At 40.6% G+C, this 22,875-nt stretch overlaps 1 protein-coding gene across 14 annotated transcripts in view; it reads right to left on the reverse strand.

The window, feature by feature from the left end:
• Positions 1-22,875, reverse strand: part of FNBP1 (formin binding protein 1) — a 135,715-nt gene that overhangs the window by 89,405 nt on the left and 23,435 nt on the right. The window lies entirely within an intron of this gene.

The raw sequence follows: 22,875 nt of genomic DNA on the forward strand, positions 1-22,875 counted from the left end.
ACTGACAGATACATTTAGCATCACCAGGAGCTGGAAGTCAGGGGACTGTTCAGTAATCCAAAGGCAAAAAACCAGGAGCAGAGGGAAGGAGTCTACAGGTCATGAACAAAGAATCAGCAAGCATGCAAACGATTACATTTAGAATGCATGAACGAGGACCTAATGTACAGCCCAAGGAACTATATTCAGAATGCTGGGATAAATCATAATGGAAAAGAATGTTTAAAAATGCATTGAAAAGATTATAAGAAAAGAATATACATATGTGTATAACTCAGACACTTTGCTATACCGCAGAGATTGGCACAACACTAAATCAACTGTACTTCAATTAGAAGGGCTTCCCTGGTGGTTCACATGGTAAAGAATCTGCCTGCAATGCAGAAGACCTGGGTTCAATCCCTGGGTTGGGAAGGTCCCCTGGAGAAGGGAATCGCAACCCACTCCAGTATTCTTGCCTAGAGAATTCCATGGACCGAGGAGCCTGGTGGGCTACAGTCCATGGGCTTGCACCACTGAGCTCAAACTCACCTAGCCTTCATGACAGATTAGACGGAGAGTTGGAAGGGATGTGCAAGGGAGAATCCTAGGGTGGCTGCTTGGTTCTGCTTCATGGAACCCTAACTCAACATATCACTTCACCCCAAACTGCCGCCCCTCTGCCTGTCTTCTCCATGAAGCAGAACTCGGCCCCACAGAACAGTTGGAGAAACCTCAACGTAAGAAATTCAGGTTTTCTTGGACGTCCCTGGTGGGGTACAGTGAATAAGAATCCACCTGCCAATACAGGGGACATGGGTTCGAGCCCTGGTCTGGGAAGATGCCATATGCCAGCAGGGCAACTAAGCCAACTCCACAACCACTGAGCCTGTGTCCTAGAGCCCGTGAGCTGCAACCACTGAAGCCCACGCACCTAGACCTGTGCTCTGCAACAAGAGAAGTCACCGCAAGGAGAAGCTGGTGTGCAAAAACAGAGTGGCCCCCACTCTCCCCAGCTAGATGAAGCCCATGCAGAGCAGTGAAGACCCAGCACAACTGAAAAGAATTCATTAAAAAAAAAAGGAAATTCAGATTTTCTTTTACTAGAATGTTTTCTAATTGAAAATTAGCACTGTAAAATGTTTATCTCGATACCTAATAATGTTTACTGTTACCACAAAAAAATTGAGTGAAAGAAAGTGAAAGTGAAAGTCACTCAGTCGTGTCCGACTCTTTGAGACCCCATGGACCGTACGGTCCGTGGAATTCTCCAGGCCAGAATACTGGAGTGGGTAGCCTTTCCTTCTCCAGGGGATCTTCCCAACCCAGGGATCAAACCCAGGTCTCTCTCATTCAGGAGGATTCTTTATCAGCTGAGCCACCAAAAATCAAGGACCAATATTAAAGACTTTCATTGATTCCTGGTCCCCGAGAATAGATTTCACAAACTGAGACTTCACTGCTCAAGAAGGTTCCTTATGTTACCTCTAAGGACAAGGATGGTCAGGCAAATTTAAAGTGTAAACAAGACTGTAGATCTCTTTAAAGTACTGGAGAGAACAAATATACAAACAGTTCGAGTAATGATTGCAATGGTTCCTAGTTATTCAGAGCAAGGCTTCTTTTTATTTTTAATTAACTGTTTTATTTTATTCTTTATTTTAGCTGCTCTGGGTCTTTGTCGAGGTGCAACAGGGCTTCTCTAGTTGCAGGGCTTGTGGACTTAGTTACCTCACAGCATGTGGGATTTTAATACCCAACTAGGGATCAAATCTGTGTCCCCTGCATTGGAATCTGGATTCTTAACCACTGGACCACCAGGGAGTTCCCAGAGCAAGGCTACTTTAAAGCTTTCTGCTAATCAGTAAACCGTTGTTAATACAGTTTTACATTTATTTATTTATTTAACTCTTTTTCATACCCCTCCATCCATTTGAGACCCCTCTCTCTGTATAATTTCTACCACCAGAGCCTTACTTTTTTTTTTTTCACCCATACTACAGGGCATGTGGGATCTTAGTTCCCTGACCAGGGATCAAACCCACGCCCCCTGCGTTGGAAGCATGGAGTCAACCACTGGACCATCAGGGAAGTCCCCAGCCTTACTATTTTTAAAGGTATAGATGTTTCCTCGAAAACTTACTAAGATCATCTGCTCTTAGATTTCACCCTTGTCCTGCTAACAACCAAACTTCCTACTTTTCCTTACTATATTATTTTGCAATTCTTTTTAGCACTAATATGTACAATATAAAGCAATAGCTTTTGAGATCAAAAAACTTAAAAAAAAAATTTACACTTGAATTGAGCCTACCTTAAAAATGACTGGCCTCAAACCAACAATATGTTTTCAATAAAGTTATCTCTATTCAAGACCATTCTGCAAGCTATAATAAAGCACTTACTAAACTAAGTGTCCAAATGGGAGAGAAGATCTTAATAATAATTATAATAAAAAAAACCTGACTCAGTAACCAACTAGCACTTGCTCATGAATATAGCATAGTTCTTTTTCTGCTGTATTGCAGCACCTCAGTGATGCAAGACTCTGCTGTTGCTGCCACATGGACTTTCTGACAGCAGCTACAAGAAATTCAAAACAGATGAAAAACCAATCAACCCGCTTACATTCTTGATGAAAATGTGGAAAACTTAATGGGGGAAAAAAAAAAACCCAAACCCTCCAGATCTTAAAAAGACTCTTTTGTGAACAAATATTGTACGTGGTGTTTTTCAAAATAGCCTTTACCACTTGGCAGATGGTACCATGATCAAAAATGAGTCCTTTCCATTTTCTGTGAATTATACTTGATTTAAAGGGCGGCAGGGAGAGAAAGAGAGAGAGAAAATGTATCCTTTGCTGTTTGATGTCACATCGCAGCCGTTTTGAAGACTCCTTTCCCCTCTTAAAATTCATTAAAGACCCCAAAGAGCCTTGGCTCATCTTATTTTATTACATACACATGTGTGTGTGTTTATCTGTATACACACACACAGAGGCTGTGCTGGGTCTCAGCAGCAGCACACAGGACCTTTTCGCTGCAGCACGTGAAATCTAGTTCCCTGACCGCGGATCAAACCCAGACTCCTTGCATCAGGAGCGAGGAGTCTTACCCACTGGACCACCAGGCAAGTTCCTGCTTATCTGCTTTATAGCTATCAATATTTACTCTATCAGAAATTAAAAGTTGAAAGACTTAAAAAATATCAATTCATTTTAAAAGACAACAATAAAGTTGTTGTATATTAATTTACCTAGCATATATATATATATATTATTTTTAGGAACTTTACTTCAAAAAACACCCTCTCCTCCCACAAAAATTAGAAGTATGGTACTGTTTTACATGTCTACAAATCTCTTTAATGTCTGGTTTAATAGAAGACAACTGGACTCTCATCTTCTTTCACATTCAGTCTGTTGTGGGTCCTTATTTTGGTGGAAGTATATAAAAAAATACAACTTAACCCAGATATGCAACAGTTAGAAAATAGAGGCGTATTTCAATGTCCTTTCTAGATAATTGTGGATACCATACCCAAACTCAACAAATAGTAGTTTCTTAAAGGTTAGCTGGAATGTGAAACTTGAAACCATGGCAATGAATTTTTCATACCAGTTACAATAAAATGCACTAGTCTGTCTTGCACTGTGAATGGATCTTTTACCTGGGCATGACTGCATTATGCTCTGGTCATTTGGAAAATGTTATTTCACTTATTATGCAGATCTTCCAAGTGTCGACACGTTTCAATATAAACTATTTTAGAAACACATATCTATATCATTACTGATCTTATCCGATGAGTCTTTAAATATGTGGTAACAGTCAAGGTCACAGTGGCAAGGACACATTTTCCAAAACTTTAATTTCCACTTAAAAGCTGGGATTTTATCATTGGCTACAAATACTGTCAGTTGTTTCCTTGAGGAGACAGGCTTGATTCATTCACTTTAGAGAAAATGTCTGCCAAATGCCCAAGAGTTCATCTGTTGATTGTTCTTTGAAGTAAAAACGATATCCTATGATAAAAGTGGGCTTCCCTGGTGGATCAGTGGGAAAGCATCCACCTGTCAATGCAGGAGACTCAGATTCATTTCCTGGGTTGGGAAGAGCCCCTGGAAAAGGAAATAGCAACCTGCTCTGGTATTCTTGCGTGGGAAATCCCATGGATAGAGGAGCTTGGCGGGCTACAGTCCATGGGGTTGCAAAGAGTGGGACACGACGTAGGAACTAAAGAGCAGCAGCAGCAACATGACTGAAGCAGCTGAGCTGTGCTCAGTCACTCAAGTCGTGTCCGACTCTTTGCAACCCCACGGACTGTAGCCCTCCAAGCTCCTCTGTCCATGCGGATTCTCCAGGCAAGTATGCACTGGAGTGGGTTGGCATGCCCTCCTGCATTTGGTCTTCCATGGTTTCCCTCATTGCAGGGCAGATTCTTTACTGTCTGAGCCACCAGGGAAGTCCAAGAATACTGGAGTGGGTAGCCTATTTCTTCTCCAGGGAAATTTCCCGACCAAAGAATCGAACCAGCGTCTCCTGCATTGCAGGCAGATTCTTTTTCAGCTGAGCTACCCGGGAAGGCCCCTGATAAAACCAGCTAGTCCAGCTCAAAGTACAATCACTTAAGTATTCTGGATTAAGTATTCTTAATACTTTACTATACTGGTTTAATTACTTAATACTTTAATATCTGGTTTAAGTATTCTGGTTCCTACCTTGCCACACTATGAAAAAGATGAATGATGTATATTCAAACATTGAGATTTAATAAAATCATTCATCTTCACTGTTTCATCAAAGACATTTAAAAATAAAACTTTAAAAAAATTTTTTTTAAAACAGGTACTGATGAGAATAGCATAACCACTGCCACACTTTGGAGCCGGCACCCTGACTCCCGCTGGGCCCCAGTCCTCTTGCCCACCGCTGCTTTTGTACTGCCAGCGCAATTGCCCACAAGGGGAAAAAGACAATGTCTTAGTATCATTATGAAAATAGTTTTGACCTCGTGGACTCCATGAGAGGGTTTCTAGAACCTCCAGAGGTTCAGACACTCACTATCATATGACACATACTCTAAAATTTCTACTTGAAAGCTTCATATCGCCAAAGACGAAGAGAGTCGGATAATGTAGGACCTAATGGAAAATGTTTAATTTAGAAGTGTATACTACATATACACTCAACACATAACTCCAAATTTGCCACGAGAACTGCAAACGGATGTGTCCAAGTAACTGATTACAACCTGACAGGTACCTTTTCAGAATCTCCTTCCCCCTCCCCCTTACCAAGCCTTCTCTTGAATCCTCATTGCTCCTTGAATTCTAACGAACCAAAGGCTCCTGGCAGGAGCTTTCAGCTACAAGGGGCCGAGTAAGCCGAAAAGACAAATGAGGAAAGTGCAATTGTATTAATCAGTATTTTACAATTATTTTTTCAGGTCTGGTTTTATGTCCTAGACTGTGATCAAGCTCCTTTATACATTGAAGATTGAACAATGAAATAAGCATGACCTCTGCCATTGGTTTAGGTCATGAAGTTATCATCATCAGAGGTTCTAAAAAATCATGAAGTTTATTTATTTTTTTGTATTTTGGGTTTCTATTTTTTTTTTTTTTTGGCTCCACCATGTGGTATGCATGACCTTAGTTCCCTGACGAGGGATTAGCACTGGGAGCATGGAGTCTTAACCACTGGACCACCATCAGTTCAGTTCAGTTGCTCAGTCGTGTCTGACTCTTCACGACCCCATGAATCGCAGCACACCAGGCCTCCCTGTCCATCACCAGCTCCTGGAGTTCACTCAGACTCACGTCCATCGAGTCAGTGATGCCATCCAGCCATCTCATCCTCTGTCGTCCCCTTCTCCTCCCCGTCTCCCCAGTCCCTCCCAGCATCAGAGTCTTTTCCAATGAGTCAGCTCTTCACATGAGGTGGCCAAAGTACTGGAGTTTCAGCTTCAGCATCATTCCCTCCAAAGAAATCCCAGGGCTGATTTCCTTCAGAATGCACTGGTTGGATCTCCTTGCAGTCAAGTCCCCAAATCATAAAGTTTAATACAAACAAAATTTGCCTTCCCATAGACCTACAATATAAACCCATCAGTCAGGGTGAAGACTGGTTTCTCTAGGTCAGATATAATGACTATTCTTGCTTACTCAAGAAGACTTCTGAAATCGGATTTTTTTTTTTTTTTTTCAAATTATGCCAAAGAACTAACACAGGAACTATGAGCACAAAAGCTATTTAAGATGAAGAGACCCATATCGGCCACAGTGAAGCTGTCTCCAAAGTACAGGTCAATTTTTAACACGATACTTCCTCTAATCAAAAAGGATATTAAACAGACACATTCAAAATCCCTGGAAAAAGCCAATCTAATAAGAAACTAAGTTGCCAAAGTCGCCTCTGTATAAATGGCTCAGACTGGAGAAAGGGTATCCAAAGGCAGCCCTCCTCCACACGGAAATGCGGAAATCCGTAGGGAATTATCCCCTCCTGTCACTGGGGCACTTCCATGTGGTATCAAAATACTGTTTTAGGGTGCTCTAATTCTGTAAGAAACCCACTTTCCTAAGGACTTGGGCACCTTGAGAAGCACCTGATCCCAAACGGCTCTGTTTCTTTTTCTCTTTTGGTCGTGCCACATGGCACACGCGATCTTAGTTCCCCAACCTGGGATCAAACATGTGCCCCCTATGGTGGAAACTAGGCGTCCTAACCACTGGACAGCCAGGGAAGTGCCCCAAATGCTCTATTTCAACAGAATCCCTTGGGATGATATTACCAGTGTTGGCGTCCTCTTCTCTTTGAGGGAAGTGTTAGAAGAGATTTGAAAAAAGATAGATACAGGTATATGTGTAACTGAATAATTTTGCTGTATCCCTGAAACTAACACAACATTGTTAATCTACTATTGTATGAGTGCCTAGTTGCTCAGTCATGTCCAACTCTTTGAGACCCCGTGGGCTGAAGCCCACCAGGCCCCTATGTCCATGGGATTTCCCAGGCCAGAATACTGGAGTGGGTAGCCATTCCCTTCTCCAGGGGATCTTCCTGACCCAGGGATCGAACCCAGGTCTCCTACACTGCAGGCAGATTCTTTACCGTCTGAGTCACCAGGGAAGCCCTGTTAATCTCTTATACTCCAATGTAAAATAAAAAAATTTTTACGAGTGTCAAAGCAATCTAGATGTCCACCAACAGATGAAGGGATAATGAAGTTGTGGTATATATATACAATGGACTATTATTCAGCCATAAAAAGGAACACATTTGAGTCAGTTCCAGTGAGGTAGATGAACCTAGAGCCTGTTTTATAGAGTGAAGTATAAGTCAGAAAGAGAAAAGCAAATATATTAGTGCATATACATGGAATCTAGAAAAATGGTACTGATGAACCTATATGCAGGACAGGAATAGAGACACAGACACACAGAACCGAGAGGGGTCACAGCACACAGCAAGGGAAGGAGAGTGGGGACGAACTGAGAGAGCAGCCATCGAACGTACAGAGTACCACGTGTAAAACAGCCAATGGGAAGTCACTGTATAACAGGGAGCACAACCTGGAACTCAGTGAGAACCTAGAGTGGCAGAATGGAGCAGGAGGCAGGTTCAGGGAGAAGGGGACAAATGTATACTTATGGCTGATTCGTGTTGTTCTGCGGCAGAAGCCAACACAATGTTGTAAAGCAATTACCCTCCCGTTTAAAATAAATTTTTTAAAAAAGTTACTACACACACACACACAAAGTGTCAGAAGATATAGATTTACCCAGACTGAATGTAAGAAAACCTCACTTAAAAAGTTTTTAAAAATCCACTTGAGTCTGAATATTCAAGTGGTTGCATCTATAGAAAGAACAACAACAAAAAATTATAGAACTTTATAAACAAAAACGTGTCATCCAAAATACCATCTGCGACTCTATTTCTTGGATGTTTAACGAAGATTTCAATTCATTTCCTTGGACAAAGGAAGACTTGTCCTCATACATTAAATTAAAGGCAGAAATTCCCCAAAATATAGGTTCAACGTAAAAGCTGTCAAACCTTGAAAGTGATGAAAAACCATTACCCAAAGTGACTTCAGCGTTTGTCCACAGTAGATAAAAAGTGAGAGACAGCATTAGAGGGTTTCTTTCAAGGAGCCAGATAGACTTGTGTTTTGACAATACAGATTTTTGCAGATTCTGTCAAACCATATATACATCTGCTGATTCTGAAATGGGTCCAGTGAATTGGGGTGGTGCGGCTCCTTGGGTTGAGAATGTCTACTCAGGCAAGAGCCTGTAACATAACTGACAAAATGGGGCTCTGATGTGACAGGGTCATGGCTGGACAGTCAAGTTGGTACAACAGATTTTAATTAGGAAGGGAATGCATGCAAAACGAAAGGTTTTCCTGAACTTGCTGCTGGTGCTAAGTTGCTTCAGTCATGTTCGACTCTGTGCGACCCCAAAGACGGCAGTCCACCCGGCCCTGGGATTCTCCAGGCAAGAACACTGGAGTGGGTTGCCATTTCCTTCTCCAATGCATGAAAGTGAAAAGTGAAAGTGAAGTCGCTCAGTCGTGTCTGACTCTTTGTGACCCCATGGACTGCAGCCCACCAGGCTCCTCCACCCATGGGATTTTCCAGGCAAGAGTACTGGAGTGGGGTGCCAATGCCTTCTCCGTTCCTGAACTTGAGATCTCCTTAAAAAGCAGGTCTAGGGATTCCCTCGTTGTCCAGTAGCTAAGACTCTGTGCTTCCAATGCAGGGGACGTGGGTTCGATCTCTGGTCAGGGAACTGGATCCCACGTGCTGCAACTAAGAGTTTGCATGGTATAAGGGTGTATAATGCAAGCCGCCACTAAAAATTCTGGGTGCTGCAACTGAAAGAACCCACATGCCACAACAAGGATCGCAGATTCCAGGTGCCACAACTAAGACCCGCTGCAGCCAAATAAATAAACGTTTAAAAACAAACAAGGACGTCTACAGCATGTCAGAAAAAACAGGTACAAAGTTAGGTATATTTCCTATAATGAGTCACTGTTGTGAACTCTGTTATGAAAATGAAAATACTAAAGAATTACTCCATGTTCTTTCCAGCCACTGCTCTGGAAACATGAAAGGTAAGGACGTAAACACGAGATGAAAACACATGTTCAAGTCAAAAACAAAAACTGTAGCTGAAGTTTAAGAGGCAACAGCGTATGGACGAAGTTATTGACGTAAAGAATGTGGAAAGGCACACAGAACATGAAAAGTTGTGTCTTGGAATTTTTCTAACAATAATTACATTGTGTACAAAGGGCAGTAAGGAGGCTGGTGCTGGCTGGATGTACAACAAATTAAAGGCCCCAGAAAGCAGAGGACTCAGGCCAATGAATGAGGGGTGCCCTCAGCCAACTGTAATGTGATTTTACCCTGCATCCTGAAATGAAAAGAGAAGGTAACAAATCGTATGTGTAGAAAAAGCACCCAAATTCTGACTGTACTGGAGGCCAAGCAGATGAGACTCGGAGGGGAAATTGCTCTGGAACATACTGCTTTAAGAAGCTGCAGTGAGCTTCTGGCCTATTTCAATGTTCTTAGAACACCTTAATCACTCTCTGCCCTTGTCTCTGTCCCTTTGGATACAGTAAAAGCAACAAACAAACAAAAACAGACATCTGTAACCACCCCAAACAGGCTGCATGAAAGAGACAGCAAAGAATAAGATTTTGAAGGAAAAAACATTTCAAGGAGCTTTCACTATTTTTCATTAAAAAAAAGAAAAAAACACTAACTTGGTAAATAATATTTCATGGTAATATATATATTTTTTTAATTGGAGGAAAATTGCTTTACAATTTGTGTTAAGTTTCTGCCTGTAAATGATATTCTTAATGGTACTCCTCCAGACAGACATTGTCAAATATTTAAGTAGAGGAAGAAAAGAATTAAGGGTGATGGGCAGGGTGGGGTAAATTAGGAGTTTGGGATTAACAGATTCACACTACTGTACAGGGCTTCCCTGGTGGCTCAGAAGGTAAAGAATCCACCTGCAATGCGGGAGACCTGGGGTTCGATCCCTGGGTTGGAAAGATCCCCTGGAGGGCATGGCAACCCACTCCAGTATTCTTGCCTGGAGAATCCCCATGGACTGTAGCCCGCCAGGCACCTCTGTCCATGGGTGTCGCAGAGTCGCAAAGAGTTGGACACGACAAAGCAACTAAGCACTACTGTATATAAAATAGACAAACAAGGGCCTACTGTACGGCACTGGGAACTATACTCACTATTTGTAATAACCTATAACTGAAAAGAATCTGAAAAAAAAAATATATATATATATAAAATCGAATCACTGCTCTGTACACCTGGAACTAACCCAACATTGTAAATCAACTATATTCAATGAAAGAATGAAGGAAGGAAGGAAGGATGATGAAACTATAAAAACTAGGCTCAGAAAGCCGGGTCTAGCTTGAAATTGTAGCGGGCTGCATCAATGCTGATTGAAGACGGAAATTAGAGAACAAAACCTTGCTCTTTATAAGAAACAAAACGCTCTCATCGTGACAGAACGCTCTCATTGCTTAGTCAAGTTTGTTAAGATGAACGTTTTTAAAACAGACGCTCGGGATCATTTGCCATCTGGCCTCGACCTGGAATGGAATCTTCTCATTCCTTTCCAGGTTTCTGTGCATCAGCTTGGACATAGAAGGCTGTCTAAATATGAACTGGTTTCTTTCCTGGGCCGGCTCCCTCAGCAGGTCCAAGAGTCCAGTCCCCTCCCCCTCCTCCAGCTGGCCAGCCGTCCTCTAAGTCCTAGAGAACTCACTGTACCTCTCAAACGTCCCACACCATCCTCCACAGGTTTAAGACTAACCCAAGGGCAGAAGAAAAGAGGGAGAGGTAGAGAGGAGGAAACCACATTCTGAATACCAGGAGGAACTTTGAAGGCGGTCCAAACTCTAACGAAGAGCAAAGTATATAAACTAAACTTTTAATGAGAAGGAAAAGCCAGATTTTAAAACTCTGACTTATTTCTAAACTCTATAAATTATTTCCAGGTGTGTGTGTGGGATTGGGCAGAATATTAGAGAAATACCATAGGGGAAAATTTTTAAGTCCTGGCACCTGAAACTTAGTTAACACCAATGAAAAAGAGTAAACGCGTAGCAATTAACTCACTTCCAATGTTAAGTAAAGACGGTTCAGGGACTTCCCTGGTGGTCCAGTGGTTAAGAATCCACCTTCCACCTTAGGGGTCACAGGTTCAATCCCTGGTCGGGAAACTTAAGATTTTGCATGCCACAACTAGAGAATTTTTGAGAGTTTGTTTTGCGACCAGGAGAGCTCTTATTTGTACGAAACAGTTTTAAAAATACAGAATAAAACAGTTTTATTTCTACTATTATTCACAACATCTGGTCCAAATACTACATATTTTTAAAATACTTAAGTTTAAAGAAGGCATGTTACAAAAGCTAATGAAAGATCTTGCATGACAAAGACCTGACACATACAAATAAATAATAAAAAAGCATATCTTCCATGGTAGAACCAGATTGTTATTATATTACATGATACATTTACTGCAGTTCCTTTCTAAATTTTAAAAAATCTGGAATTCCAAACACATCTGGTCCCAAAGGTTTTGGATAATGGATGTCAGACCTAATTTGGGGAAATCAGTTGCTCAATAAGACAAGATAGGGAAAAAAATATAAGGATTGGGAAGGAAGAAATATGTCATTAACAGAGCATATGATTAACTATGTAGCACAGACAAGAGAATCCAGTGATAACTTTTAAGAACTAAGAGTTTAATACAGTTGCTGGATATAAAATCAATGTATAGGACGCAACTGCTTTTCAATACAAGAGCAACAAGCCGAACATGAAGTTTTAGCAATAATATAATTCACAATAGCATGAAAAATTGCAACTGGATAGAAATGAACTGAATAAAAAATCTGTGAGACCATCAGGGAGAAAACAATAAAACCTTCTTGAGACATCAAAGAAACCCAGAAGAAATGAAGAGATACAAGGCTCTATAATGTAAATATATCAAATCATTCCCAAATTATCTATAGATCTAATGCAGTTTCAATTAAAATCCCAAGTTTCTGGAGAATGTAATTCAAAGACTAAAAGGAGCTGCAAAAGTCAGTCAACAGACAAAACACTCTTGAAAAGCAAGGTGGGGGTAGCGGCCACACCCAGCACAGACTCACTGTTAAGTTAATGCTGTGTGGTATTGGCCAGGGACAGAAAAATAGGAGAATGCAAAGACGAGAATGCCAGGAACAGGCCCAAGCCAAAAAAGACTTTGTCTAGAAAACAGGTAATCGTATAGAAAAGTCAGAGAAGCTAACAGCAGGAACCGGAGGCTAGAATGAATTGGTTTGAACTCCAGCTCTTTGGGTCTTCCCTGGGGGACTCAGATGGTAAAGAATCTGCCTGTAGTGCAGGAGACCAGGGTTCAGTCCTTGGGTTGGGAAGATCCCCTGGAGAAGGGAATGGCAACCCGCTCCAGTATTCTTGCCTGGAGAATCCCATGGACAGAGGAGCCTGGTGGGCTACACAGTTCATGGGGGTCACCGACTGAGTAACTAACACTTTCACTTTAGCTCTTTGATAGACCAGCTATGTCACATGGAGCAAGTTACTTAAAGTCTCTGTGCTTGTTTCTTGTCTAAAAACTGGGAATAATAGCAGGATCTGTTTGTAGGACTTTGTAAAAGGATTTGTATAAGCTATCTCACACTTAGAGCATTGCTTGGTACATGGTCAGTCCTCAGTGAGTGTTAATACCAGCATCCTGACCACCATCATACCATCGTGATCAAAGGTCAGTGGTGAAGAAACAAGCTATTCAATCAAAGGTGCTGAGATAATTGTATATTTGTTGGGAAAAATGAAATCCAGACTCTCTTTTACAATATATACACAAAATAATTCCAGGTAGATTAAGGACCTAAATGGAGACGAGCAAGACTGTTAACACTTTTAGAAGACAATATACAAGAATGCTTTTCCAACCTTGAGGTGGGAAAGGATTTTTAAACAAGATATGAAAATGCATGTACCATAAAGAAAAATAAATGGATAAACCTGTCTGTGTAAAAACTAAAAACTTCTGTTTGTGAAAAGATACCATGAGGAAAATGAAATGATACATGACAAGCTGGGAGAAGATATTTGTAATACATGATCAACAAAGGATTAGTAAGTATCTACAATATATTAATAGAAGGAATTGACAAATCAATTTTCTTTTTTTAATTGAGGTATGCTGCTGCTGCTGCTAAGTCGCTTCAGTCGTGTCTGACTCTGTGCGACCCCATAGACGGCAGCCCACCAGGCTCCCCCGTCCCTGGAATTCTCCAGGCAAGAACACTGGAGTGGGTTGCCATTTCCTTCTCCAATGCATGAAAGTGAAAAGTGAAGTCGCTCAGTTGTGTCCGACTCTTAGCGACCCCATGGACTGCAGCCCACCAGGCTCCTCCGTCCATGGCATTTTCCAGGTAAGAGTACTGGAGTGGGGTGCCATTGCCTTCTCCCATTGAAGTATAACCAACATATAACATTATATTAGTTTCAGGTGTACAAAATAATTATTTGATATTTATATATATCCTGAAATGATTGCAACAGTAAGTCAACATCTGTCACCATACACAGTTACAAAACTTGTTTTTTCTTTGAGATGAGAATTAAATTTCTGAAAAAGAGGAAAGAAACCCAATAGGATAGAAGGGAAATCATAATAACTTTAAGAATGAATATCAAGTCACAGAATTGACAAAACTGAACTACTGTTTACTGGTATATTCATAAGTGATGAAAAACTACAAAGAAAAACTGAAGTATTTTTAATACAAAATTTTGAATAATGCTCAATTAGGGCAGTACGACAGGAAGGCGAGATGTGATCGGGCTCACAGGGGACTTCTGGACGGAGTAAAGTTCTATTTGTTTCCCTGGATGAAATGCTCATGGGTGTGCATTTCACTATTTCTGCACACATCATTCTATCCATACACAGCTTCATACATTGATTTATAATAGATCATACTGCTCATTGCTCGTGCATGCTCAGTCATGTCCGACTCTTTTCAACCCTATGGACTGTAGACCGCCAGGCTCCTCTGCCTGTGGGATTTCCCAGGCAGGAACACTGGAGTGGGTTGCCGTGCCCTCCTCCAGGGGGTCTTCCTGACCCAGGGATGAAATGGGTCTCCTGTGTCTCCTGCACTGGCAGGCGGACTCTTTACCACTGAGCCACCTGATTCAATCATATTATACTAATTATACCATAAATAATATTTAATTATTAGTTTACAGTTTGATTAATGAGGAAACCTTCAATACAAGAGGAACTTAAGATCATTGAAACCTCTGCCAACAGGAAATAAAAAATGAAGATACATTTATGAAAGAAAAAAATGAAGTCAACAGAAAAATCTATTACATTAAATATTGAACTATTACTTTTTCCTTGATTGATGTGCTTCTTAGTTTGTTCCCATAAAAAATATAAAATGTTCTTCAGAATATGGGCATCATGTAATACCCAAGTATGGATTGATTATTGATTGCAAAAAATACTTCACACTTATAAGCAAAAAAACTTTAAAAATCCAAGACTATTATTGCCTAGAGCCAAATAGTATATTTTTCACATACTATCACAGGAACATAATAGATTATTTTTCTCAAATAAAATGCTGATGAAGGTTAAGACAACACATTATATTACAGAGTAAGCAACATATGCTATGTCTTCTCTATACCAAAATCACATCCATCCATTCATTCATTCATCCAGTGATATTTTATTGAGCACCAACTATGTGTCAAACACTGGAGGGCATAGCAGCAAAGAGAAAACATAAATTTTCTATTCTTATGGAGCTTATGTACTAGTAGATCTTTACTGTATTAAACTACAAAAAAAATCTCAGAAAGATTAATCCAAAATTAATTTAGTTTACATTCCCATGAGAAGAACTACTAGGTCTCCAGATAACATCATTTTAAAACCCACTGATACCTATTAGCAGAAGTGACAGTCAAAATATTTAACAACCAAATATCAACAGACTCCCCATCCAGTCAGAACAGAGAGGCCAGCTCTGCTGGGGCATCCTGACTGAAAATCAGCCTTGTCTGTCACCCAGATCTCTTCCAGAAAAGGTGGACCAATTACAGTTACACCCCACCAACAGAGAATAAGGGTCCCTATCTTACTGAACATTGACCAGAATTTAATGTTACCATTTGTAAAGCAAAAAACAAACGGTGCTGGGAAAACTGGACAGCTATGTGCAAAAGAATGAAATCAGAACACGACCTAACGCCATACACAAAGATACATTCAAAATGGATTAAAGACCTAAATGTAAGACCAGAAACTATAAAACTCTTAGAGGAAAACATAGGCAGAATACTCAATGACATAAATCAAAGCAAGATCTTCTATGACGCACGTCCTAGAGTAATGGAAATAAAAATAAGCGAGTGGGGCCTAATTAAACTTAAAAGCTTTTGCACAGCAAAGGAAACTACAAACAAGGTGAAAAGACAATCCTCAGAACGGGAGAAAATAATAGCAAAGGAAACAACTGACAAAGAATCAATTTCCAAAATATACAAGCAGCTCATACAACTCAATACCAGAAAAGCAAACAACTCAATCAAAAAGTGGGAAAGGGACCTGAAGAGACATTTCTCCAAAGAAGACATACAGATGGCTAACAAGCACGTGAAGAGAGGCTCAGCATCACTCATTATTAGAGAAATGCAAATCAAACCTCCAACAAGATACCACCTCACACTAGTCAGAATGGCCATCATCAGAAGGCTGGATAGGGTGTGGAGAAAAGGGAACACCCTTGCATTGCTGGTGGGAATATAAACTGATACAGCCACTATGGAAGACGGTATGGCGATTCCTTAAAAAGCTAGGAATAAAACCACCATTTAACCCAGCAATCCCACTCCTAGGCATATTCCCTGAGGAAACCAAAACTGAAAAAGACCCATATGCCCCAATGTTCATTGCAGCACTGTTTACAATAGCTAGGACATGGAAGCAACCTAGATGTCCATCGACAGATGAACATAAAGCAGCTGTGGTACCTATGTACAATGGAATACTACTCAGGCATAAGAAGGAACGCATTTTAATCAGTTCTAACGAGGTGGATGAACCTAGAACCTATTGTACAGAGTGAAGTAAGTCAGAAAGAGAAATAGAAATATCATATACTGACACATACATGTGGAATCTGAGGAGATGGCTCTGATAAATTTATTTTCAGGGCAGCAATGGAGAAACAGACAGAGAACAGACGTGGGGGGAGGGGAGGAGGGAGAAGGGGAGATGGATGCAGAGAGTGATATAGAAATTTACAACACCATATGTAAAACAGTTAGCCAATGGGAATTTGCTGTATGACTCAGGGAACTCACACAGGGGCTCTGTGACAGGCTGAAGGCTGGGATGGGGAGGGAGGTGGGAGGGAAGTCCAGGAGGGAGGAGACACGGGTGTACCTATGACTGATTCGTGTTGTTGTGTTACAGAAAATCACAAAATTCTGTAAAGCAATTATCCTTCAATTAAATTTTTTTTAAAATAACGAACAAAAAAAATCCATTTTGCCAATCTGTTAAACAAATTGCTTTATTATGTGTTTCTTTGACGACTGATGAACTTAAGTTTTTTACACGGGTTCATTAGCATTTGGAATTTCCTTTCATAACTATTCTCTTAACCTCTATTCACTTATCTATTAGAAATTTTGACTTTATCTTACTGCTTTGCATAAGCTCACCATTTCTTAAAAGTTTAAGCGTCATGTTTGGTATAAATGTCTTTCGTAGTTTGTTGGATTTAAAATTGGATGTTTATTTTTTATGCAGAAAAATGTAATATATGGTTACGGTTACCTCAGGGGATTAGAGAACTCTGAGGGTCCCCCCACTATTTTATACTTCTCTGTGCATTCCAAGTTTTCTCCAATGAGCATTTTTCCTGATTATCAATATGCTGCGGCTGCTAAGTTGCTTCAGTCGTGTCTGACTCTGTGCAACCCAATGGACTGCAGCCTACCAGGCTCCTCTGTCCATGGGATTTTTCAGGCAAGAGTACTGGAGTGGGTCGCCATTGCCTTCTCCAATTATCAATATAGTTTGATGTTAATTTAAATTAGCTCTTATTTTTAAAGGTACCTAAGGAGAGGCTTCCCTGGTGGTCCAGTAGTTACGAATCCACCTTTCAATGCAGGGGACACAGGTTTGATACCTTGTCGGGGAACTAAGAGCCCACATGCTGCAGGGCAACTAAGCCCGAACCACAGTTACTGAGGCTGTGTGCTGCCACTAAACTGCTGCAGCCTACAACACATGCACATATATATTTTAAGGCACCCAAGGAAATAGCATAAGTGAACATGTAGTATACTGGAAGTAACTCCTGCCTTCACTTTACTGGATTACCATTTCCTTCCAGGCTGCGTGTGTGTTAGTCGCTCAGTCGTGTCCGACTCTGCGACCCCATCAATGGTAGCTCGCCAGGCTCCTCTGTCCATGGGCTTTTCCAGGCAAGAATACTGGAATGGGTTGCCATTTCCTTAATTCATGATAAAAATAGCATAAATGCTGCCATTTTATTCAAGTGTGGTGCTTCTACTAAAAGGGAAAACATCTCCACTGACTTCTGTACTTTAAACAGGAATCCATGGCTCACTTTCAAATGTCTTTTTGTCTAAATTTATAAACGTGCTGCCAAGTGCCGACACCTTCATAGTAATCCATTTAACAAAGATGCGCCGGGCACGCTCACCTGTAATCCCAATACTAGTTACCTCTTTCACGGAGCACGACCTCATCTGAGCCTGACTCACCAGGTCTTGCACCACTGAACAAGACTAACATGGCACATGCCACCAGGGCGGCCATTGTTAAATATTTGCGGAATGAATGAATCAGTGGAAACTTCTTCAGCTACAACTGTAACTCTTCTGCTGTTTAACTCCTTCAAGCCCATGATCAGAATGAGTTTAGCTCACATACGTTGTTTTTATCCTGGATTTCAGGATAATGTGTGCTAGCCTTTCTGCCAAGAGCTAGGACTGCAGTTGCGAGCAGAAAAATACCATGCTCTCATGGAGACATTAAACATGTTACTTTTGAAGAACCTACAACAACATGAGATTTTACATATATAAGGTTGCTTTTACTTTTTGGCCTTGTTGTCTACAACTTCCAATCACAATAACTAGGAGGACTTAAGTCCCTAAAAGTGAAAGTCACTCAGCTCACGGAGTTCTCCAGGCCAGAATACTGGAGTGGGTAGCCTTTCCCTTCTCCAGGGCATCTTCCCAACCCAAGGATCAAACCCAGGTCTCCTGCATTGCAGGTGGATTCTTTACCAGCTGAGCCACAAGGAAAGCCCAAGAATACTGGAGTGGGTCGCCTATCCCTTCTCCAGCGGATCTTCTCAACCCAGGAATCGAACCAAGGTCTCCATGCCCTTAAGTCTCTGAGCTCAGGTGCAAAAACAAACAAACAAACAAAAAAAACCCTTAAAATTCTAGTACATGGCTGCTTTCCCCAAGCTGTTACCAAGGAATGTGAGACAGCCAAATGTTTAGATAGCTATAATCCTGGCACAAGTATTTTCTTTTCATTAATTATACATGAGTAGTCAGTTTTCTTGGCTACCCAGGTGCGCTAGTAGTAAAGGACCCACTGCATCGGGAAGATCCTCTGGAGAAGGAAATGGAAACTCACTCTAATACTCTTTCCTGGAGAATCCCCATGGATAGAGGAGCCTGGCGGGCTACAGCCCATAGGGTCACACAGAGTCGGATACAACTGAAGTGATGTAGCACGCAGCACAGTCAGTTTTCTTAATAAGTAAAAGCCATTCAAGTTTTTAAAATAAACACAAACAGAGAGCTCAAAGAAAACCCATCGTGTTTGGCTCTATTTTTGAGAGGTTGTAAAGTGTTTCTAGCTGCTTCTTATTCCGTTCTTTGGAGCTATTTCTGTGTCACGCTTTAAAAATGAACTAAAATGAGTAAACTAAAAACATACAGCGTTGCTAGTCAGATTCCGTGTTTTATTGCAGGGCGGGGGGGGAGGTTTGTGGACGCTGCAGCATGAGGCACCAGAGTTGGACTCCTGTCTCAGCGCCCCACCACGCTACCAGTGTGAAGTCACATAACTTCTGTAAGCGCAAATACCACTCTTAAAGCCATTGAACTGTACACTTAAAACTGGTTACAACAGCACATTTTATGTTACGTATCAGTTCAGTTCAGTTGCTCAGTCCTGTCGGACTCTGTGACCCCATGGACTGCAGCACACCAGGCTTCCCTGTCCATCACCAGCTCCCGGAGTTTACTCAAACTCACGTCTTAATAACTAAAAGCTATTCAAGTTTAAAAACTCAACACAAACAGATAGTTCAGAGAAATATTATGTATATTTTACAATTAAAAAAAAGTTTATGCGGACTTGCCTGATGGTCCAGTGGTAAATAACCCCCCTTCCAATGCAAGGGACATAGGTTTGATCCCTGGTCTGGGAAGATTCCACATGCCTTAGAGCAACTAAGCCTGTGAGCCACAACTACCGAAGACACTGCGCTCTAGGGCCCTAGAGGCACAGCTAGTGAACAAGAGAAGCCAGCCACAATGAGAAACCCGGGTACTGCAACAAAGACCCAGAGCAACCATAAATAAATAAATAAAACCTCTGTTTATTCTAAGTAAAGGAAACAAAGTCCAACAACACAAGAAGAGGTCATAATAATAGTTGGTACTATAAACAGCAACTGAAACAAAAGTCAAGTTCAAGTTTCGCTTTAAGAAAGATTAAAACCTAATAGTGATTAACCTTGTTGTTCTCATCTGAGTGACCCAAAGCACTTCCAACATAGAATTTGGCTTGCAGAGTTACTTGCTTTTTTATTTATTACAAATAAATGAATAGCAATACTGCCCAACAGAGTAAGCCAATCATACCCTGGTTATTGTCATACAACACCATTATGTATTTGAATATTTTAATATTCTTGAAACTAGAGCCTCACTCTTGGTGTAGTACCAAATTTTAGGGGTTGTACCAAATACGACTTTTTTAGTTTGGTAAGGAATTCACCTCCAATGCGGGAGACCCTGGTTTGTTTCCTGCGTCAGGAAGATCCCCTGGATAAGCTACCCATTTCGGTATTCTTGGGCTTTCCTGGTGGCTCAGCTGGTAAAGAATCTGCCTGTAATATGGGAGACCTGGGTTCGATCCCTAGCTTGGGAAGATCCTCTGGGGAAGGGAAAGGCTGCCCAGTCCAGTATTCTGGCCTGGAGAACTCCATGGACTGTATAGTTCATGGGTCGCAAAGAGTTGGCCAAGACTGAGTGACTTTTTTTTTTTATAGTTTGCCTTCTCCAAAATGTAATATAGTTAGAATCAGACCGTGTGTAGCTTTCTCAGACCAGTTTTTTCACTCAGCAGTATGCATTTAAAGTTCCTCCCTGTCATACACAGACCCACTATATAGCACAGGGAACTCTAATCAATATTATGTAATAACCTATAGGGGAAAATAATTTGAAAAAGAATGCATATATTTATATGTGTGTGTGTGTCCCTGTATAACTGAATCACTGTGCTATAAACCTGAAACTTACATGATATTGTAAATCAACTATACTTCAATTAAATTTTTTTAAAAGCTCCTCCATATCTTTCTGTGACTTGATCGCTCATTTCTCTTTATCGCTGAATAATATTCCATCGTCGGAATATACCAGTTTGTTTTACCATTCACCTACTGAAAGACATCATGTTTCTTTCTTGAGTTTTGACAATTATAAATAAAGCTGCTATAAACATGGGTGTGTCTATCTGACTGATATTTTCCCTTCAGAAAAAAAATCTTGAATAATGTACGGTGTGGTAAATTGTAGGCACGCCATGCAATTTTTTTTTTTTTCAGGCAGTATTTGTAAAGATAGCATAAACGAACAAGATGGTATTCACTTCCCCAGGGAAACCTCTTGAAATTCCTAGTCTTAGCCAGCTCCCCAAGCATGGTCTCATAATATGATGTACTTCTCTCTTGTGGTAATGATAAGAGTATAAATCCACACTTATCTGGGATGTTATTTGATTAGTAAGCTCCATGAGGGTAGGCACCCTCTGTGTGCTCACCCCTGTATTCCTCCAGGGTATAACAGAATGAGTATCTTGGCAAAAGAACTATTTTAATAATACCAAAAGAGCCAGCATTAGTGAGAAATTTCTTAAACTTAAAAACATTTCAGGTTTTGAAAAGATTCAAACAGCATCTCATATACAGCTGATTAAAAATTGCTGCAGAAAGAAAAAGACAAAAAGGAATTGCTAAGGTTCACTGCAATTTTCACTACCTCAAAATTTTGTTTTTAGACTTGTCACATAGCATATGGAGAATACTGGATTATTTTTTTAATTGGAGTATGACTGCTTTACAAAGTTGTGTTAGTTTCTGCTGTACATCAACGTGACTCAGCTGTGTACACATGTATCCCCTCCCTCCCACCACCCCCTGGATTATTTTAAATGCAGTAAAGAAGAGTCCACTTTTATATACCACTTACTAAAATAAGAATACATGAATAAAGATATGTGATGTACATATAAGCAATGGAGTATTATTCAGTCATGAGAAAGAAGGGAATGCCAATATTTGTGACACATGGATAGACTCGGAAGGTATTATGCTAAATGAAAGAAATCGGACACCAAAAGACAAATATTGTATAGTGTCACTTATATGTGGAATATAAAAAAGCCAAACAGAGAGTAGAATGGTGGTTACCAAGGACCAGGGAGTAGGATTGGAGGTGAATATGGGAATGGTGAGATGTTGGTGAAAGGGTGGAACCTTCCAGTTAGAAGGTGAAAAGGTTCTCAGGATCTAATGCACAGCATGGTAATTATAGCTAATGATGCTATATTACATACCTAAAAGTCGTTAAGAGAGTAGCTCTTAACTGTTCTCACCACAAGAAAGAGAAGATAACTACGTGACATGATGGAGGTGTTAGGTAATGATGGTGGTAACCAGTTTGTAATATGTAAGCATCGAATCAACAGGTTGTACTTCTTAAACTTATACCATGCTATATGTCAATTATATCAATAAAGCTGGGATAACGAATGTAAGGTAGCTCAATTGTAGTACGAGAATTTCTACAAACTGAAAACTCTGCTGCATGAAAATCTGAAGTGGGGAATTTATTTCAAGCAAGTAAGTATCAGCTTTTCCTAGCTAGAAATAATAAAATAACACATCAAAAAGACAATCAAATTGTTATATTTTTCCCCAGACAAAAGCCAACATACACCAGCCAAGATGATTTCCTGGGTTAAACCAACAATGCGATTGCATTGGTTTCATAAAAAGTCTTTATGAGTTTAACAGTGATTTTGGATGAAAGAGACATCATGGAGTGGAGTGATTTAAGAAAATATTTTGGGAGTATCAGTTTTGTAATTTGCTCCTGTGTTTACAAAAATCAATGAGTAAAGCTCCAAAAGAGCTGACTGCTCCATCTGGGGCCCAAAGCTGCCACACAAATTCCTATTTGACAATAATTAACCGGAAAGAAATAAACAATACCACTCCTGCTTGTTTCGCTGTTTCTTTTGGTTTTCTGAGTGATGGCTGGCCAGGAAGGAACCTCGAGTTTTTAAAGTGGTCAAATGCGCAGTGCTGATCGTATCTCTGTAAACAGTGGACTATGTTCACAGGACCCCACTAGATTAAGCACAAAAAAGCCTACAGAACGTGAAAGCAACCTGGACGTCCCTTAGGAGGCTGTTCTGATGATTTGCCTTTTAGGCAACAG

The sequence above is a fragment of the Bubalus bubalis genome, chromosome 12 (assembly GCF_019923935.1).
Source record: "Bubalus bubalis isolate 160015118507 breed Murrah chromosome 12, NDDB_SH_1, whole genome shotgun sequence".
NCBI lineage: Eukaryota > Metazoa > Chordata > Mammalia > Artiodactyla > Bovidae > Bubalus > Bubalus bubalis.